We start from the raw sequence: 20,375 nt of genomic DNA on the forward strand, positions 1-20,375 counted from the left end.
CGATCACTTTATTCAGTAATATATACATAAGTAGTGTACTCACAAAACGCTTCACAGAGACCTTCTCCGATTCATTTGAAAGACAATACTCCCTAAGAAGCTCTCGTCTAAACCTGTGATAATAGTCGCAAAGCTACACAAATGTTTGCTTTCAACTTAATAGAACTACTTCATTTAACGGACAAATCAATAAACTTAAATATACTGGTATATTATACATATAAACACAGCGCATACTGTATTATACAGGAGGCGGTATAGGTATATATTATTTGCACAATTGAAAAAAGGGTACTTAACGTGAAAAGCTCAACATTGAAAGCGCTATTGTTTCGATTCAAATGAGTTATTCCATTGTATTATAAAAACTTATACGTAGATATTTTTATATAGAAAAGCATCAAAAATATACCTATTAGAAAAAAGTTTGAACCAAATAAGAGTACTTTTTATTTTCCGGATGTGTGACTTTGCCCTACAATCGACCGATCTGCCAATGATTCTTGAGAATTTATTATAATATTTACTACGTTATCCGAGATGTCTTAAATTTCGAGAATAGAGGACAATAATTTTTCATTTTCATTCAAATGAATTATATACTTTGGCATCAGGTGTTGTACTTTTGAATAATCGCTGTTAATTAAATTAGTTTATTTTTAACCGATACCAACTGAATTGTAGATCACACGTCATAATCTGAAAACACTTCTGAGAAAATAATATAACCAATAGAAAAAATATTTTTTGAAAAAACGACTCCCAGCAGGATCGAACCTGCGTCTGTCGGGATGCTATAGGTATCCTATCTAATTGAAACAAATTTTAACTAATGGCTCTTACAATACTCTCAGAAGCGCTTTTGAAATTGAGTTACTATTGGCAATCGGATTTTGTATTTTAAATCAAAGTAGGTATTAATTACTAACCGACGTCGTATTTTTTCCAAAAAAGATCTTTTCTATTGGTCATATATTTTCTCAGTAATATTTTCAAAATTATGCCTGTTCAATAAAAAGAATGTTACATTCTTGAATCTTATGAATTATTCGATGAATAAAAAATAGTTTATTAAAATATCTACTTTAATTGTGCCATGTGCATAAAAGAAGTTTTTTGTAAACATCTTTGGTACTTACTCACACTTTTTTATACGTTCGAATAGTTAGATGCCACCTCGTGAAATATCTTTGAAATCTGATGTTTTATTATTTTATTTTATAGACCTTAGCTGATGACCATAATTTTTAACACTCTGACTCTCGGCGCCTCGCGTGTACTTAAACCATAAGCCCACCACGTTACGCCACGCATAACAAATGGAATATTTCTGTTAAAAAATGGCAGTCTTGGGAAAAAGTCCCACCCACGCATTAATTCTGCAAATTCACAGGTGATAAAAAAACGCGTAGTAAATGTCTTGTAATTTGTTTTCGCGATATTAATGCGAGACATTTGTTGGAGTAAATTATTTGAGGCTACGCTCCTGTCTTTTTGTTGATGACGACATCTTAGTGAACGTGAATTCGTAATTTTTGTATGCTTATGTGAGTACCTAACCTATTACTCACATAAACTACGCCTTGTTCAACAAAATACTGTGAGATATATCCATAGTTTTCGGGTGAACGTAAATGTTTTCGTATATCTTTTATTTAACTCAACCAACAAGAACAATCACATAAGTAGGTATACAATAATGATGAATATAAGATACAACCTAAATGAATAAATTAGTGACTCAATAACAAGCAGACACAGAAACCACCATTAAATCAAACAATAAAAATACTACGTTATTAAGAATCGCATACAGTAGAGAAGGAAATTAAAACAGAGTAGGTACAAGAAAAAAACAAATAAGTATACGTACGTATACGAGAATGAAAATTGAAATATAAATACATTATAAACATAAATACATTTATCAAAATCTAATAACGCCTGTGCATGTGCATGGATTTACTGGCACCAGTAGTGTTTAAATTAAACTATCACGATAATAACTGTCGTAATAGTGCTGACTGTCTCGCCAATCTCATTCGTCAAGCAAAAGCGAGACGCGTTGTTGCCATTGTGTTGTGCTATTTATTTTTATAGGTTGTAAAAATTGATAAACGTCAAAATTGTATAAAAACTGTTTGACAGTTCTATCAGAAAAATTGAACATTTACGAACGTTTAATATGTTCCCAAAAATAATAAAATAATAAGACAGTCCAAAAACAGAAGACGGTTTAACATTCTTCTTCACATATTTATGTAGTTAACTTAAATTAATAATTATCTATGTCGCCCACTTTGGGAAACACTATACTATAATATAATATGATAATATATTAAATCAATATCACGAATACTTTGTATGTATGATGCATTATAAATTTACATTGTATCAATAAAAGCTTCCTCGCAAACAAATAAAATAACTTTAGATAGGTACGTATTTAGTAAAACAGTGCATTATGGAATCTTAATTTAATTTATTTCGTGTATTTATATTATTAGTAATTACTTAATAACACTATTTTTTAAATGATATCAATGTCAACCTAGATTTAGTCGGGATATGTGGACACGTAATGTTGTATGAGCTACATGTCTGTTATAATTTTGATAAAACGATTTGCTACAGCTTTTACCATCAATGTACCGAATGTCAAGTATGTTTTATACCGGAAATTTTACGAAAAATGCTTTTTACAGCTTAAAGAAATGACATAAAATATAATATTATGTAGAGTCCAAGAAAGTTATCGAATAATAAATAATTCATTTACTTACCTATTTTATCATGGTCGTTGATGTGTTTTTTTTTCTTTTAGGCTCTTCAAGGATATAAAGAAGGTCTGGAAGACAGTGCATTGGTGCTTCTACAAACGTTCCTGGGATTTGCGACGGCGCTTGGGTGCGTCGGGTTTGGCCTCGTTATCGTCAGACCAAGCAGCCAATGCCTCATATCCAGACAATATCTTGCCCAAGCCGCCATGCTGGGAATTGGTAAGACGAACCCTTTTCAGAATATAAAGTCAGGCATACTTTCTTATGATAAATATGCAAAATAATAAAAATAATAAGGCCTCCTGGGAGTAAGACGTTTCTTAGTCTAATGCATATTTTACTTTATATCAATCTATCATACGATTTATTTGAAAGAAGGTTTATATGAATAGATTTTAACAATTCATTCTTAGTTAAGCATCAATTACATTGAGCTTCTTTACGAGCTGTTTGTTGGCGAATTTAAAAGCGGGCGATTCAGCTACTGCGATTTGATGATTACACACAAAACTTTCCATTCGCTGAGAAGCCAGTGACTATTTTGACAGAACGTAGTTCGTTTTTTTACCGGGAGGTTGCTACTGCGCTCTACTGCGCAGACGCAGTAGTTCCACACACCGGCGTGTAGCGTGTAAAGTTGACCGGCTTTCAACTTTTCTCGGTAGATTGTTTACAATCTGCTTGTTAGCTTGTTCGATGATGACACTGGGCGACTTTAGAGGCAGATTGTAAATTGGCCAACAAGCAGGTCGTAAAGTAGCTCAATGTCATTGACGCATTAGTTAATGATAATATCTAGATTGTTGCGAAGAATTAAATATTGAAATATTTATTAAACCTTAACGTATGGTGTGTTATTCGAAAGGCATATCTTTTCAGTCGAGGCAAAAATCGAACATCCGTTGTGATTTTTGGCCAACATTAAATTGTATGCTTATTTATTCTGAGTTGGTTATGGATAAACACGATACGTATTGTAATTAAATTTATATATATACTAGCTGACCCGGCAAACGTTGTTCTGTCATATAAATTATTTCTAGTGAATATTTTGGTTGTTAAATAAAAAATAACGAATGTATCGTAAGTGTGTGGGGATGGGATCTATGACAGAAAGAGGAATGGAGCGCTGTAGACGATGACCGCCGATAAAAACAAAAAAAACACCAACCATTCATTTTCTCAATTTAAAATGAGTAATGATGTTCATAATGAATGAATGACCTGTGACAGGATCTCGTTGTTTAATGATTATGCAATATCCGTCTTGTCCCTACCAGAAAATTAGCGGATATTGGAGAGCGTCGTATGAACGGTGTGTGTCAGCGATGAACTCCAAATTATTGTTTCTTCTTAGAATCACGAATTCTCGCGTCGATGTGCGGTCGCCAACCATGATTCCAGCAATGTCGTAAAAAACAGGTGCATTGAATCGACGCACGTGCTCTCCAGCTGATGTTTTATCAGGATTGATGACAATAGCGTGATTGTCACTTTGCAATTCGTGCATGTGTGCTTTGAAGAATTTCAATAATTCATTGTGATCATTCAATAGGGCGTCCAGTTCGCCGACGATACGCCTGGCATTAGGCGAATTGAGGTTATTGTAGCCGCAACGTGCATCTACACGATTGATGTCCTCACCGCCCATGAAGTAGATTTCTAAAAAAATATGTGATTCGTTTGGCATTGGCAGCAACGAGCCTACTTTGTGGTATACCTGGCCTTTGATTTTGAACGTAGAATGGAATTGTTGACCATTTGCCGGAGTATTATGAACTATTTCTGTTGCTCCGAACGAAGTCATTTGGAAACATGAATTGAATGTGCGAATGGACTTCAGGAACAGGTTTGAATCTAGAACCGTGCCGATGAGCAAGCCGTTCAATGGTTCTGGTGGTATCTCAATTTCTGGTAGTTTCACTTTTCCTGATGTGCAACACATCCCGGCTGACTCATGTTTAAATTTGAGCGCATGACAATGGAGTCATTCTTTGTCTATGGCACCAATCAGCACTTTCGGATGAGCGGAATATTCAATATCTCGCTCGTACTCGAATGCGAGACGAAGAAATGAAAAGGATGTAAATGCTCGATGTACTTGTTGGCGTTGTCAATCATTTGCTCTGCGTGTGTTGACTACGAACCGGCGCGCTTGGCTCCGTTCCAATTGTCGTTGTTGATTTCGTTCAGCTCGTGCCTCTTGTGATTGAGATGCACGCAATTGCGACATGCTCACACGCACGTTTTTGTTATCTTGTTGGATTTGTTCGTCTGTTCTTTCTGCTCTACTATTTCGCATGTTTATGGCTTTATTCGTTCGACGGCCCAAATGGCCCCCTTGCGTCTTGCTGGCATTGTGCACTGTAATACACGCACACAAAAATAGATAAATTAAAATAAATCGTACAAAATTTTGCACGCACTGTGTTGTGATATGCCGAATGAAATGTCAAAATGACGCGACGCTTTTCTTGAATTCTTCTCGGACGTAGCGCCATCTGTCATTCAACAACATAAATAATTTCGTTCTGTTTGAAATACGAACGACGGTTAAATTTGTTCATACAAAAATAATAAAATCGCAATTAAAAAAATGGGAGGGTGGGGGTAGGAGAGTGAAAATTTGGGGTTATAGGTATTTTATGATGCCAAATAATAAAAAAAACATAAAAAAAAAATTCAAAAAAATAAAAGAAAAATTTTTCTGGACAGAGATATCCTAATCACCTAGCGGTATGAAATATACTTGTTGACCTATTCTCATACCTAACAAATATACTTTAAAAAAATCATAAAAATCGGTCGAGCCATTTCGGAGTAGTGCGACCACAAACATCGTGACACGAGATTTTTATATATATAGAGATATATATGTTTTAAATGAGATATTTCGTTTTCTTCCTTTACTGAATACGTTTAAAGTGAAACTCTACTGAAAGATGCGTTTTTTCAAATAACGAATCAACAAAATCTACCATTGAAAATAAAAATATACCACAGAGAAAAATGTGTGTGGAAAAAATATGTTTATGGGATGTGTTTTCAAGATTCATTGTTTTGTTTTTTCCAATAAGGGGTGGTCCATATATTATGACGTCATAAAATCAACAAAATATACAATTACTTATCTCGGAATAAAATATTCTGTAAGAACATTATACTGCAATTGATAATTTTCAACAAGGTTGTAACGTAATTTAGACAAAAGGGTAAAAGATTATTTTGTGACAATGGAGGAAATAGAGTCAAAAATACCAATAATCAGGTACTAAGTCATAATATTAACGAGTATGTTAAATAAATGAAAATGTATATTTTTATTGTGTAAATTAAATATGTTTGGTTCGTTACGAGGAGGTTGTAATAAGAGTCATTTTTTTTACAAAGCATGAAACCATTAAATCAAAAAATAATTGTCGTATTCGTGTTTGTCGGAACATCGGAAAATGACAAATGAGTTCGAATCCGCAACCCACGTCTTTGGACGTAGGCATTTTCACACTTTTATATCGTGGATGTATAAATTAATATATATCTCGACAAATAATAAAATTAGTAGTAAATTTTTATATATATCCCAAGAACTACTTGACCAATATTGATGAAACTTTCACTGTTTATAGATTATATTATTGGTACAGAGTTCCATCCCATCTTCTTCAATGTTCTAAAGTTCAATCTTCTTTATTTAAAACTTTTTTAATAATGGTGAATCATTCTTAATCCTTCGCTTTCCATTCATACAAAAAAGTAACTGTCGTTGATATACTTTTCGAGATTGTTGACTTTCAACATGTCATTATTCTATATCTAAAATAAATCAAAATAATAAATATATAATTGCGAGTAATTTTAAAATGTAATATTAAATACCATAAATTTAAACACACTTCCGATAAAATACAGATACTTCAGCTTGTCAATACCTACTACTATATATGAAATTATATCCACTTTCATGACGGCTTGTGAGATGACTTTACTTATAACTTACTTAATGTCGTTATTTTTGCATCAAATGATAGCTGTTCGTAAAATTGAATAATAAATGACAATATTAAGAATAATGCATTGTTATCGATAGATTACTGATAATACACTCCGAGAGAAATAACATAAAAAATAGTTTTGAAAAAATTTATCACCTGTAAAAAAAAGTTCTTTTTGCCAAGGCCATTATTGGAGCCGATAAAAAATCTCGCCAGATATTAAGCTCAAAGATGGTATCCACTTTGTAAGGTGAGTCGCTTGGGAGTACACTCTTTATGGCAGTTGTTGTTTAAAATTTCAGGACTTTCGCTTCTCGCGCTGAGCAGTGTCCAGGGATATCATGGCTACGTACTCTTTGTCTGGCTGTACGGCCTCTGCCTGGGAGGCTTCTTGTACTCTGTTAAGATGCTCACTATGGAGAGGGTGAGAGCAAGGCATTTCACGAGAGCGTGGGGTAAATAATATAACTATTATATTACACTGTTAAATTTCGTTTCATATTATGTGTTTTCATTTACATAGTATTATTTGAGTCATGATATTATGATAACTGTGTTAGAAATACTATAAACTTAATTTCATTTATAATGAAGATGTACTTAATAAAAGTATTATTTAGTTTATGTATGTAGACTGAATAATATAATCTATATAATCTAATACGACCTCAAAAACTATAACATTTGAAAAAATATGGAGTGGAATTAAAGCCCACATCCAATAAATGGTTCCAATAAATCCTGCAGCAAAATATAATGGTTTCCAATTTAATGTTGAAAAATAATAGAAAGTGATCAAATCTGTTTCTCAGAACCAGTGTGCTGTACGCACAATTTTGTTGAAAGTGATTTAAATACAAATTAAAATTTAGACTTAAAATTCTTAAATCATACAGCCAAAAAATATTACTTTAAAAATCAAAAAACTCAGTCAATTTCCGCCGAAAATTTACTATTAAAGTAATTAATTTTTAATTTTGACAAAGAAGCTATTAAAGTTATCACAATGAAAAATTATTTAAAAAGTTATTAATGTGCAAATAGCTAATAATTCAAACAATATAATTTCAGGATTCGTTCAAGGTGCCAAAGCAATTCCTGTGATACTAGGCGTCCCGGTGACGGGCTATATAAACCAGCAGAGCCCAAGGGCCGGCTACTACTTTTCATTTGCGACCACTATCATTGGGGCCATCCTCCTCTTCTTCGTTGGCTTCTCTAAGCGGCCAGAGCCCAGCAACTCAATAAACTCAAACATGACAGCTGCAACCCTCACCAATGGAGACTGCATATGTCCAGGACTATCGCCGCAGATCCAGCGGTTTAACAATAACTTTAACCACTGCGGAAACGTCAACTATGGTCACTATCCTCCACACCAAGCCCCGATATATTCACACCAATTCTTCAATCATCACCAACCCCATCATCCTCACTCATATAATCATCTACAGAATGGACTGCCAAAGTCTTTGTCGTTCGCAGCTCCTTTGGACTATCACGAAGGAAATTATATGAACTGTTTAAATGATGAGCATACATGTACTGGGTATAATTGTATGAGATCACCTTACAGATACAGACATAATTATAATAGGGGTTTGAGACCCTCTAAAAGTGTTCCTGAAGGCCTCGCCAGATACGAGCCAGGTTGGTCCCGGGGAGGATCTTGTAGAAGCTCTTGCAGAAGGCCAATCATTAGAAACGTTCAAGTCATCGAACAGATAACTACGTCTGTGTGATGAGATTAATTAAAAGTATCAAAAGTGTTCAGTAGGTAGTCAAATAATTAATAATTAATCAAACCTAATATTAATATAATTTAAAAAAAACTTGTTAATACTTTTGAGAGAAGCGTGCAATTCTGAAATATTTAAATGTGAAACGTAGATTGTATATATGATTCATGTTGATAAAATTTAATGTAAAAAGAAATATTATAAATATTACATAATTATTGTTATTATTTATTATAGATTTAAGATATGATTTACATACATAAAATAAAGGTGCGTTACATATTATTTATATTAATTTTATTACGAAAAAAAACAGATATTTATAATTTTACGAAACTCCATAGTTAGACAAGGGTTTCCCAAACTATGTTCTGCAGAACGTGAAAAGGTATCATGAGAATTTATCAGATGAATACCCCAATGTAATCAAATCAAGCTATCGTTGTTTAATTTCCGTTTACTACAACATATTTTTGCAAAGCAGGATTTTCTTATTATCCTGCAACCAACTGCAAGTCCAGGAACACGTTCGACGCCATACCAGATATAAGAATTCAACTTTCTAATATTGTGCCTGATATAAAGAAGATTTGCAATTCAAGGATCCAAAATCGTTATTAAATCATGAAGAACTTCATTAACTTATATCGTTATGTGTTATGTTTTAAAAATAATTATTGTTTTTTGTCGTTTTTTTGTCGAAGTGTTTTGTTAACATTTCAGGATTTGCTAAGTGTTCCATCACAGGAAACGTTTGGGAAACCCTGTATAGACTATTATTTTTAATCCAAAGATTTTTTACAATATTAATTTATACCAAGCTCAATGATACTATGCTCATGTTGTTTGTATAATTATTATACATAATTTTATTTTATTTATATATTTAAAATAATTATTATATGTATTTTACAGTACTGATTAGGTTTTAAACTCGTTATTCCAATATTAATACATCTCTTACTGTTTCATTTTCATACATCGAGTTCAGAGTTTAAAATTTACAACTTATTTGATAGATTACAATAAAGTTACAAATATGTAGAGTATTAATAAGACTGTGGTAGTAAGTATAATAAACCCTGATACAGCCATTTTAAACTGTAATAAAATAATACATAACTCTGTTAAAAATGAACAATCACTACAATACTATCATTAATAAAATACTTAGTTAATAAATTCTAGATTTTCTCTTATAAAATTGCATGTTTTATAACTTTTGGGTTTTCCCAGCAAATTTTCAAAAATAAACTCAATATTTTTATATAAAAAAACACATAGACGATGAATTTCAACAACGAATGATTTATATATTATTTAAAAAAAAATCTTTTTCTCTTAGTGCCGTTTTCTATCAAAGGTTGGTGATCATACTGCAGTACCTACATATTTATATCCTGGACCAGGCATATTAAATCACTAACTCCTTCAATATCCTGCCTATAACCTTTCTGCGCTTGATGGGAGTTATAATCCTGTTAGGTAATAAATGACTTGACCAAAAATTCCTCCAGCCTTCTGATGATCTGTTTATCATGGTTAAGATGTAGGTATTTGATCGCAATCATAAGTTCATCGCAATCTTAATTTCGTGGTCTGGGCTTCTATCATTAATGATACATTTCCTTTAAATATCTCAAAACACCAAACACAATGTAATTATGTAGATTACAATTCTGTGTACTTACTTACACATAATGATAAAAAGTTACGTGTGTTTTGAAAACGGAAAAACACTTAACCCATTTCATTCAATGTATGCATTTTTAGACATAGAACAAATCATTCATAAATGCTATTAAATGATTTGATTGACTTCGAACTGATCAGTCGTTATTATTTTATTAAATAAAAAAAGTCTATGTAAAGTTAAAGGTGTCATAAATAATATTAAAATTAAAAATAAACGTGTCAATTTTCAGTAGATATTATAATTATGTCCTTGAGGGACCATAAAATTTGTAAATTGTTTAAAAAGTGTTACATAAACTATAAAATTAAATTAACGACGTGTTTCTTCGATTTAGCGAAAACATTTTAAATAAAATAATTAATGTAAAATTTTCAGCTTCACTACTTTAAAATGAATGAATTTATAAAATCTCGTGTATTAAAAACTTATCATACTTAATTAAAATGCATTAGATAATATATACATAGAAACTCATAAAAAAACACTAGAAATCGATATAGAAATTTCGTCGACTTTTCATATTACTTCTAAGTCAATCTATTTGGATAATATTTTTTTAACCCAATCTGTTCATTTTATTTTACTATGTGTAAACGAAAACGCAACTCTTTAAAAATGAAACTATTTTCTATTATAAAAAAAATGATAAACATAGATGGATCAATATGAATATTTTTAAGGAATTCTAAAAATTTCCGTAACTTTGCTTATTTATATTCTCTTAGTAATATTTTAATTTATTATTTGTGATGATACCTAATAAAGCAATAATATTTTATATGAAACTGTCTTTTCATTATAATATTTTACCTTTTTGATAAATTTATTTAAGTACCTAACTTGAGTTAAAATGTTAGAGATACTACAAATAATATATTTATTTTATTATTAGAAAAATTACTAGAATATTATAATACTGTTTGACATTGTCATTCTACACAAATTGATACCCAAGTTCTATAGGGAAAAAACTCAAAATTTCAAGGTCGATTTAGAAAGGTCTTTTCTTTATAGGTCAACAAAAAAAAATCAAAAATTTCTTCAATGGATCATAAAATCGAATAACCCTTCATGGGTTTAATAGTTAATTCGATTATAAGGTATCGAAATTTAAAAAAAAATCTCAGAAAATGTTTATAATATTTCATTGAACAGTGACATCTCGGTATATTAGCAGTTAGTTTTTGTGTATGCCTCAACACGAGTATACTGTTATCTTTCCTAGATGTCAGTAATAAAGAAAAGCTGCCGAAATAATAATAATATTCGGAAAATTGTTTGTTAGTTTATTTTATTTATTTAGGCTTAAATTTTTTATCCCATATGATCCTAAAATTATAACAAATATTATTTTAAGAAATAAATTATTAACTCAGATCAACATAAATAACTAACTAACAATTTTATATTTTTGTCAAACATATTATTCAGTCAACTTGATTTTATGATTTTAGCAAACTCTATAGTAAGTACTTACATTATATTTGTAGAATTTGCACGTCATGTTATGGGACTGATAAAATATCTAACATGTAAGAATATTTAAATAAGTATTAAAATTGAATCGAGTAAAAATCTCGACAGGACGGCGAGTTCGACACACCAAAAAGGTATTTATTGCAATTTCTGCATAGATTACCGATTTCAAATATGATATTATTACATGGGTGTTAAACTGTCGAATGAGATCATATGCAATAATCGATAGCTTTTGGACGTGTTGTGCTTATTATATTTTATAGCTTTCCGAGCCGTTCAATATTTCAAATAAGGGCAACACATTTATAAGTGTGTAGATGCATTCGTACCATTAGCGTAGATGCTGTAGATGAGCAGCATCCCCGAAAATAATCGATGGTACCATTAACATATAACAAAATGATGTAAGTACCTAGATATTTTTGGGCAACCTTCTTCTGAGTTCCAAATTATAATAATTATTACTATATACATATTTTTAACAAAATATATTAAAGTTATCACACTGTACTACACACTATTTTCTACTAGTTACTAGTATATCAGATAATTTCCAAGGGTCAATTAAATATGCACCCAAATATAAAATAATACATAGTAGATATACCAGTGGCGAAGACTCCATACTAGGCGATTATTTAAAGCCTACCTTCTTAGGAAAAATAATTTTTATTTTCATGTTGACGTATTTATATAATCACAAATAATAATATATTCAATATTCCCAAAGACATCTATCGTATAATTGTCATAATTTTACGATCTTTTCCCATGTTTCAATAAGCACAATCTATGGCATCTCTCGAAAGTTTAAAAAAATAGAACACAGCGCGTTTCGCTTCACATATTGTATAGGATTATTTTCGCGTGAATCGACGGGTTTTTCAATATGAAGTTTTTTTCTCATTATTTCAAAATGTCTGGCGTCCCGCATACAAATGTACAAGCTGTTTCGTTAGCGCTTACGTCGCGAGAGCACATTTATTCAAAATAATTAATAAGAAGATAATTTAAAAAATAATTTCTATGGAATTCAATCACATAAATATGTATTGATTGTTCGTGATTTTTATTTATTTATTAGTTCATTCATTAGACAATTTAGATATCTGATATTGTATTTACCTAAGTCTGTGTTTTAAATATAGAAGTATTTTAAAATGTCTAGTTTTACGGGTTAAGTTATAAATTGTTATGGAACATAATATATATACAACAACGGATATTTTCATAGATGATAGGTAATATATTTTGAGCGTATGTATGTTACGTTTATAAATGTTTAAGAAAATACATAAGTAATTGAAACTAATTGCTTATTTTTATGAACTAATTATAACAAACCAATTAAGCTTTTGAAATTTCTTCGTTTTAGCGTACCTATTCATCAGTAGTAATATTGGGTTATCTTCTTATTTCCCGCAAATATATCTGACAAGCATGGTTACTCCCACAGCCTACCTCTTTCAAAAAGTCACTCTTTGCCACTGAGATATACTGTGAGGTTACTGCCAAAAGTTGGTAAGTCTCGAAATTATGTGATGGAATAATTGCAATTTAAAAGTTTGATATGCCTACTAAAATCAGGTATAATGCTAATTTATTTGTACTTTGTATGCATTTTTTATAATATATCGTATTACCATTTTTTTCTAGCATATATATTTATATATAGACACATAATCCGTTGTTAACTCCTTGTTGACTTTTGGCAGCAACATTATTACAAGCAAGTTTTGGCAACAATTCGTACTTGTTTCTAAAAGCTTCCCCAAAAAAGTTCATTTTAGACGAATTTTATTAATAGTCCATTTCGGATTATAGTGTTGATATAATCTTTGATACGTTATAAAGATTAAAGTTCCAATGTTTGATGTTTCAACTGCCTCCTATGTTTACGCGATCATCATTCATTTTGTGAAAGAAAACTCGTTTTGCGACATTTCGGGATCTCTCTTGTCGGCCGATGAATAGCGACGGCTGACCGTTTTATGGCTCGGAACACTTTCGCTTCGCATATTATTCTACTCGCTCGGCGAATTTTACATTTCTTCATTATTTATGAAATTTATTATTAAAACGACTTTCTTTTGGAAGAAGACTGGCCGACTCCTTGTGCGTTCTCCGCGAATGCAGTTCGTTGTTTTACTTTATTATAATATATTAAAAATATATGCATGTGTAATATAATTATGTGCATATTTAAAAAAATTGATTAATTAATCACCTACTCATTATATGCTATTCATATAAAATTTATCTTTATTAAATTGTCATATTATTCTTATTAGACAGATCATTTCTTAAGATATTATTAATCATATTAATATGATTAACGAAGATTAATATTGCACTCTTAATTGCATTTTTTTAGAATAATTAAGTACATACTTATACGTTTATTCCAAGGATGCGATATAGAAGGAGTCCAGATACCATACCATCCCAACCATGGCCCCCACAAGGGGGAGGGCTGACAGGGCTCTAGTCTGGGGGGGCCGGGCTCAGGAAGGGCCCAGCGTGACGAGTCGACTAGATAAGTGAGATAAACACAGATCACAAATTTGTTGTTCTAATTGTAACAAAAAGTCGCCTGCGGTGCTATTTTACTTCAATGATATTATTAATTAAAAATATTTGGTAGCCTTAAAATTTTGATTTAATAATAATAGTACTTATTTGGGGTCTTGTTGTCTAATATACATTGTCTTTGCAACATCGAAAATTAACGCCGTTTATTATTTTACTATTTTACACGATTGTGCCACATTAGTGCCTTTGGCTAATTATTTGTATTCCATATTTAATTTAGGTACTCAGTACAGTGAAAAGTAAGGTCATTATTTCGCCCATTTCTAGAGCCAGTATCTCTTCTGGTCTTTGGCATAATACAGTTTTGTCAATTTCTGGCATATCCATGCACTTCAAAGTTCACATTCACAGTCAAATTAACCAATAAGGCAGAGTCCTTTGGCTCCATAGGGACGAATTACATCGTCTGGCTAAGAACGATGTTTATTAAAGAAAAGTATAGTACAGCGTAATGATTTTACAATATTGAACCAGTATCATTATGGCAGATATAAACTAGGTAAGCGTTGACGTCTTTGGTAACGGGGCGAATCTGAATGATCAAGTATGGACACGTATTATCTGATCACACAGTTCTGTATTACAGCCTGCCTTCTTGAAATTTGGCCAACTTACTGTTAGCGGAAATTATTTTTACATTTTAACAGTTTATTTTGAAAACAATAACATACATATTTTTAACCAGTCGAGAGTTCGAAACCGCGACCCCTGGATTCGAATTTATGCAGACAGCCGCTCTACGCGCTAGGTCAAGTAATAATGAAATACTTATATGAATAAAATTATTAATAACATTAAATTAACAGTAATTTTAATTAAACTTCGGCATGTTTTTTCATTTTCTCGAAAGAAAAATTCTCCGCCGTATATATGGACCGATCAGCGACGGCACCAATTGGAGAAGAAAATATAATGCTGAGCTCTACGGGCTGTACGAAGATTGCAGCGCAGTTCAATCAATTAAGATTGGGAGACTGCGATGGCTAGGTCATGTGCACCGTATGAATGACAATGAACCGGCAAAGAGAGTGATGTCCAGCAATCTAATAGGGCGTAGAAGAAGAGGCAGGCCAAAGATTCGCTGGTTGGATGGAGCTGTCAGTGACTGCCGTATTCTGGGGGTACCGAATTGGAAAGCGGCCACACTAGATAGGGACAGGTGGAGGGAGCTGTTGGAGGAGGCCAGGACCCACACCGAGTTGTCGCGCCCCTGATGATGATGATGATGTTTTTTCATTTAACAAATTTTATTTTATTTTCAGATAAATTTAGGTTGTATCATCATTCATTATTATCATAAATATTGGAAAACCTTGTATCTTTATACTTAATACCTAGATTCACATGAGTATTTACCTTACGAAGACGGTGTACATAATTATCAGGTGCTAAAATCAAGATTGTGGTGTAGTTTTTGTTGTAAAGATAATAAAATAGCAAAGCAATTATGATGATTTGTGACACCCAATTATTTACGTCCGGTAGCGACAGACCGAAAATTATGTCATGGATTCCAAATTAAATAATTAATGGTCGGTCACTGATCGCAGTAATAGCAGTTCTTTGTATGTTTTTAACCGTACACAATTCATCAAAAAATGACAAAATATAATACGCTATCATTTTCTTATTACGTACCATATTATATGAGGAGGATAGTGATTACGTAACGATGACCGTAATGCCTCTTGCGAGTGAATTTTAAAACAGCGATTAAATACAGTTCACTGATATAGGTATTTCATTTAAATAATTAATATGCATCTGACGTTTATTGAAAGTCCATTTTTTTATTAGTTCATCGTATTTTAAGTTTTTTTTAAATTAGAATTCATAATGAGAAAAGGATAAGTCGCACCTTCACAATTAAACCGCCACAAGTCCAAATTTACGTGTTTTGAGTTAATTACAACGTTTCATTGTCTATCGTTCATAGTATATGTACCGAAAATTTCATATTATAAAATTCAAGTCAAAACTTCATTCAATATCTAAACATATTTCAAAAACACAGTACAAAAATGCGAAAGGTAAAAACTTCAAAGCTGATTTTCTCTGTTTGGCGTTTTTTGGATTGTGGCAGATTAGTTGCGAGGGTGCGAAGTTACAGTACGTAATCCCTATTATAATCATCGATATCAATAATCACTTGATACGCTATTACCACACTGTACCTAAGCATCTGTCAAATTACTACAAGAAATCATTCGTTTTCTTTCACGACCCGATGAAAATAAACGATTCTTCCGATTTTTCAAATTTCGAATTTGCGTTTATACGTTATGTTTAATACATACGTATTCTCAGTGTTTTGCTTTCTCTTACACATTTGCAGAACCGTGTGTACCATTCATTACAAGAGATGGGGATTCTAGTCATCGCTAAAACTTATTCATATAGATAGATTATACAATATTAATACAAAATCAACATAATTAGCAATATAGATTGATATGGTACGCCCACAATAGCTGAGTGGCTTATGCGTTGGCTTATAATGTTGTGGTCCCTGGTTCATATCCTGGGCTTAGCAAAACACACATGGTTTTTTTAAAATTTGTGTTTGGAGTCCAAGGTATGGACCTCATAGGTTGAACAAGTGGCTTACATTCATTTCTCGTAACAACAAAAATCTACAAACCTCCACTCCCATAATATGATCCTATTGGGATCGGACACGGTTAAGGGAAAAGAAATACTAAACAAAAACGTACAATATTTACGTCACAGATTAATAAAAATGAAATCGAAAAGCTAGGCTAGTTGCCGTGGACTAAAGCTTTGAAGCTAATTTCGGTTTACGATTTAATGACGGTCAGATTATAAAATGCCTGAAATACAATCTCATCTGAATGTTCTCAAATATTACCAATATTAAATGCCCGTTTCACTTACGTGACATAACTATTATATATTCCTTAACACGTCTTTAAGTTTAACCCATATTTATCCACACTCTAGAATTAAACCTTGTTACAACCTCACGCAAGAGGCACCCTATCCCCCATTATTTTTATGTTCCACGATTTACGCTAATATAATACACATCTTATAATCATGTTGTTTTAATTTATATACAAACATTTTATGACCAGGCTAATCGTTGATCGTGTATGGAAAAATAGACTACTAAATCTCGACTGCTAAATCTATAGCATTATAAAACACAGTTGTATTTTATTGTGATAGTAAATTTAAAAGATATTTTTTAGAAAAAAAATAACGATATTCAGATACCTACTCAGTTAATGAATAAATTATAAATAGTAAGTTAATATAAAAAACATAGTACACAATAAGCCATCATAAATCATAGAAACTTGAAAAGCGGAAAGAAGCTCTAACAGAATAATAATGAGTTTCGTTCTCGTGTCACTTTATTTAATCCATCTAAGTAATAATATTTTTTAAGCCAATGAATAATAAATTATAATAAGACATATGTATTACATGTGTATTATACGTGTACATACTTATTTACGCTACACTCCTCACGTACTCACTTTTTGATTAGATAGTTTTCTGGTAACCTATCCGAGTATTGGACTTGTATGACAAATAATAATATTCAGTTCTAATACAGAAACGAAACATGGTAATTAATATAATAAAATGAATACTTTTAATAATAATTATAATGAAGAGCTTTTACAATATGAAATAGTGTATAACCAACAACTAATAATCATTACGTTTGATAAGACGTCTCTGTTCTCGACAGATATCTCTAAAATATATATATTTTCAAGCTCACTATTCTGCACGATCTTACCTATCAGTGTTCTGATCTAAAGACATACTGAAAAAACAATGTGTGAATATACACCAATGGCTTCGTCCACGAGCCCACAACAAGCCTACTACGACAGTGGCGCACTCGAGATTTAATATTGGGGGGGGGCAAGGAGGAGAATATAAATTAGTCCCATTGACTCTTTTTCTTCTTCATATTATTATTTTTACATATTTTCACAATACACGGCGGTATATTTTTACAGTTTCTCCTAATTTTTATTAAATTAGAGGCATAGTGGCGGTATCCGTTAGGCGTGTCATGGGTGCCAGGGCCCCTTGCCCCCCCCCCTCCCCCCTTGGGTGCGCCACTGCACCACGACCACTACATTACGACTTCACCTAAGAAGAGAGGCTGCATGTTAGATTCTGGTTGATCCGTACGTTTTTGTTGTTATTATATTATGTGAGTTACATTTTTAGATTCTAAATGGCAAATCCTAGTTCAAATATTATATCAAGATAGTTCCACACTGTGGGGTGAATATGTGCATCCAAATGCGGAAACGGTGAATATTCATTTTTATCTTTTAGATTATTGTAAATCGATCATTTTGAAAATTCTTAGAAACATAATATATTATATTTGAAAATTCTTTAGAAAGAAAAATTGATTATGTGGAATTCGGACTCACATTATCCACCTTTCGGATAAGTGTTTTTAACCAATTAAGCTACTGACCTAGGTGTCATTTTTGTGAATACTTCTTAATAACCAGCGAACGGATTAATAATACTGTACATGTCCTCAAATATTACCAATAATGAAACGCGCGTTTCGATTACATGACCAATTTTAATCCTATTAGTCCTATTAAACTCCAACCTAGATTAAAATGGGCATATGCTTCATTTTTTGTCTCATTGTTTTGTTTTATCATCCCATGTTTTTTTGCGGATGCTTTCAGAACAGTGAAAATTTATAATAGAGCATATTAATTGGATCTGGCAATAATTTATTATAACTTATTATTACTTACCTATATATCAATATGCTTATGATTATTACTTAACATAAATGTGGTTAATTTATTATGATATGTCTTAGTGCACTGTATGAGTTAATATAATATAAGATAATTATTTATGTATGAAATATTTATATAATTTTATTGACATAACTTAGGTAGTATATGTCTTGAAACGATATAATATTTAATATTGACAATTAGGTATGTTTAATTATGCGAGCAAAAAGGTAAGTCGAGCCAGGTTCAACAGCTGTTCTGGTCAATCCTCATTTATCTCTCTCACCTCAACATTTATTTACACACAGAAGGTGAAAATACGCGAGAGATGAGCACAGACTACTGATAGAATTACAAACATGATAAATGGTTATTTAATTAGTTAATAATTTTATATTAAATAATGCAACATATAATATGCACGAATGTGAAATTAAATTAAGTATATAACTTCATACGCGAGGACTATGGAAATAAAATTTATCATATTATATTCTACCCAATGAAAGAATGGACTGATTATTTTTTTCAATCAGTTATAGAATCAAGTATAGAAATTGTCACAAAAACGTCACCTCACCACCCCCTTCTATCCGACACTTAACTTACTTCTGGTGAATTATTTCAAGTGGTTATTTTTTAAGTTTTTTATTCACTTCAGCGCATCAGCTATTCTATACACAATATATTGTATTTATCATATTTATGTATTGAGGAGGCGGTTAATTCTTACAATAAATTAACCGTCCGAACTGTGAAAACAAGCTTAGTTTTAACAGCACCTCTCTTGTTTGTGTTAACTTTTGGAGTGAGATATACAGTTTTTACAGTTAAGACGGCTAACTTATTGTAATAATTATAATATCTCAATACATAAATATGATAAACGACCCTTAATAGCCACCGATAGCATTTCTGTGTATAGAATAGATGCGCCGAAGCTTTTAAAATACCAATATGAAAGTGTACTAAATTTGTAATACAAATTTAGGCAATATTAGTCCAGTAGTTTTCAAGATATAGTGAAATAAATGTACAAAGATAATAAAAATAACTGTATTTTAGTTATGAAAATATTATTAGTTAGTAGGTTGACAGACTAAAATATATTTCTGTCCTGTTTATGAACATAATATTATTATGATTTTAATTAGTAACTGCAATATCGGAGAATACAAAAATAATTTTACTGGCAACATTTCCAATTAAAAATCACATCGCTTATGCCTGGTTATTTCTCATGTATGAATTGGTATGAGTAACGGACTCAACGGTATCTAAGAACTGTATTTATCGCGAAGAGATCTACCAGCTATAAATGCAAACATACAATAATG

The sequence above is a fragment of the Rhyacophila brunnea genome, unplaced genomic scaffold (assembly GCF_057557595.1).
Source record: "Rhyacophila brunnea isolate RB1 unplaced genomic scaffold, BYU_Rbru_1.0 scaffold_3, whole genome shotgun sequence".
NCBI lineage: Eukaryota > Metazoa > Arthropoda > Insecta > Trichoptera > Rhyacophilidae > Rhyacophila > Rhyacophila brunnea.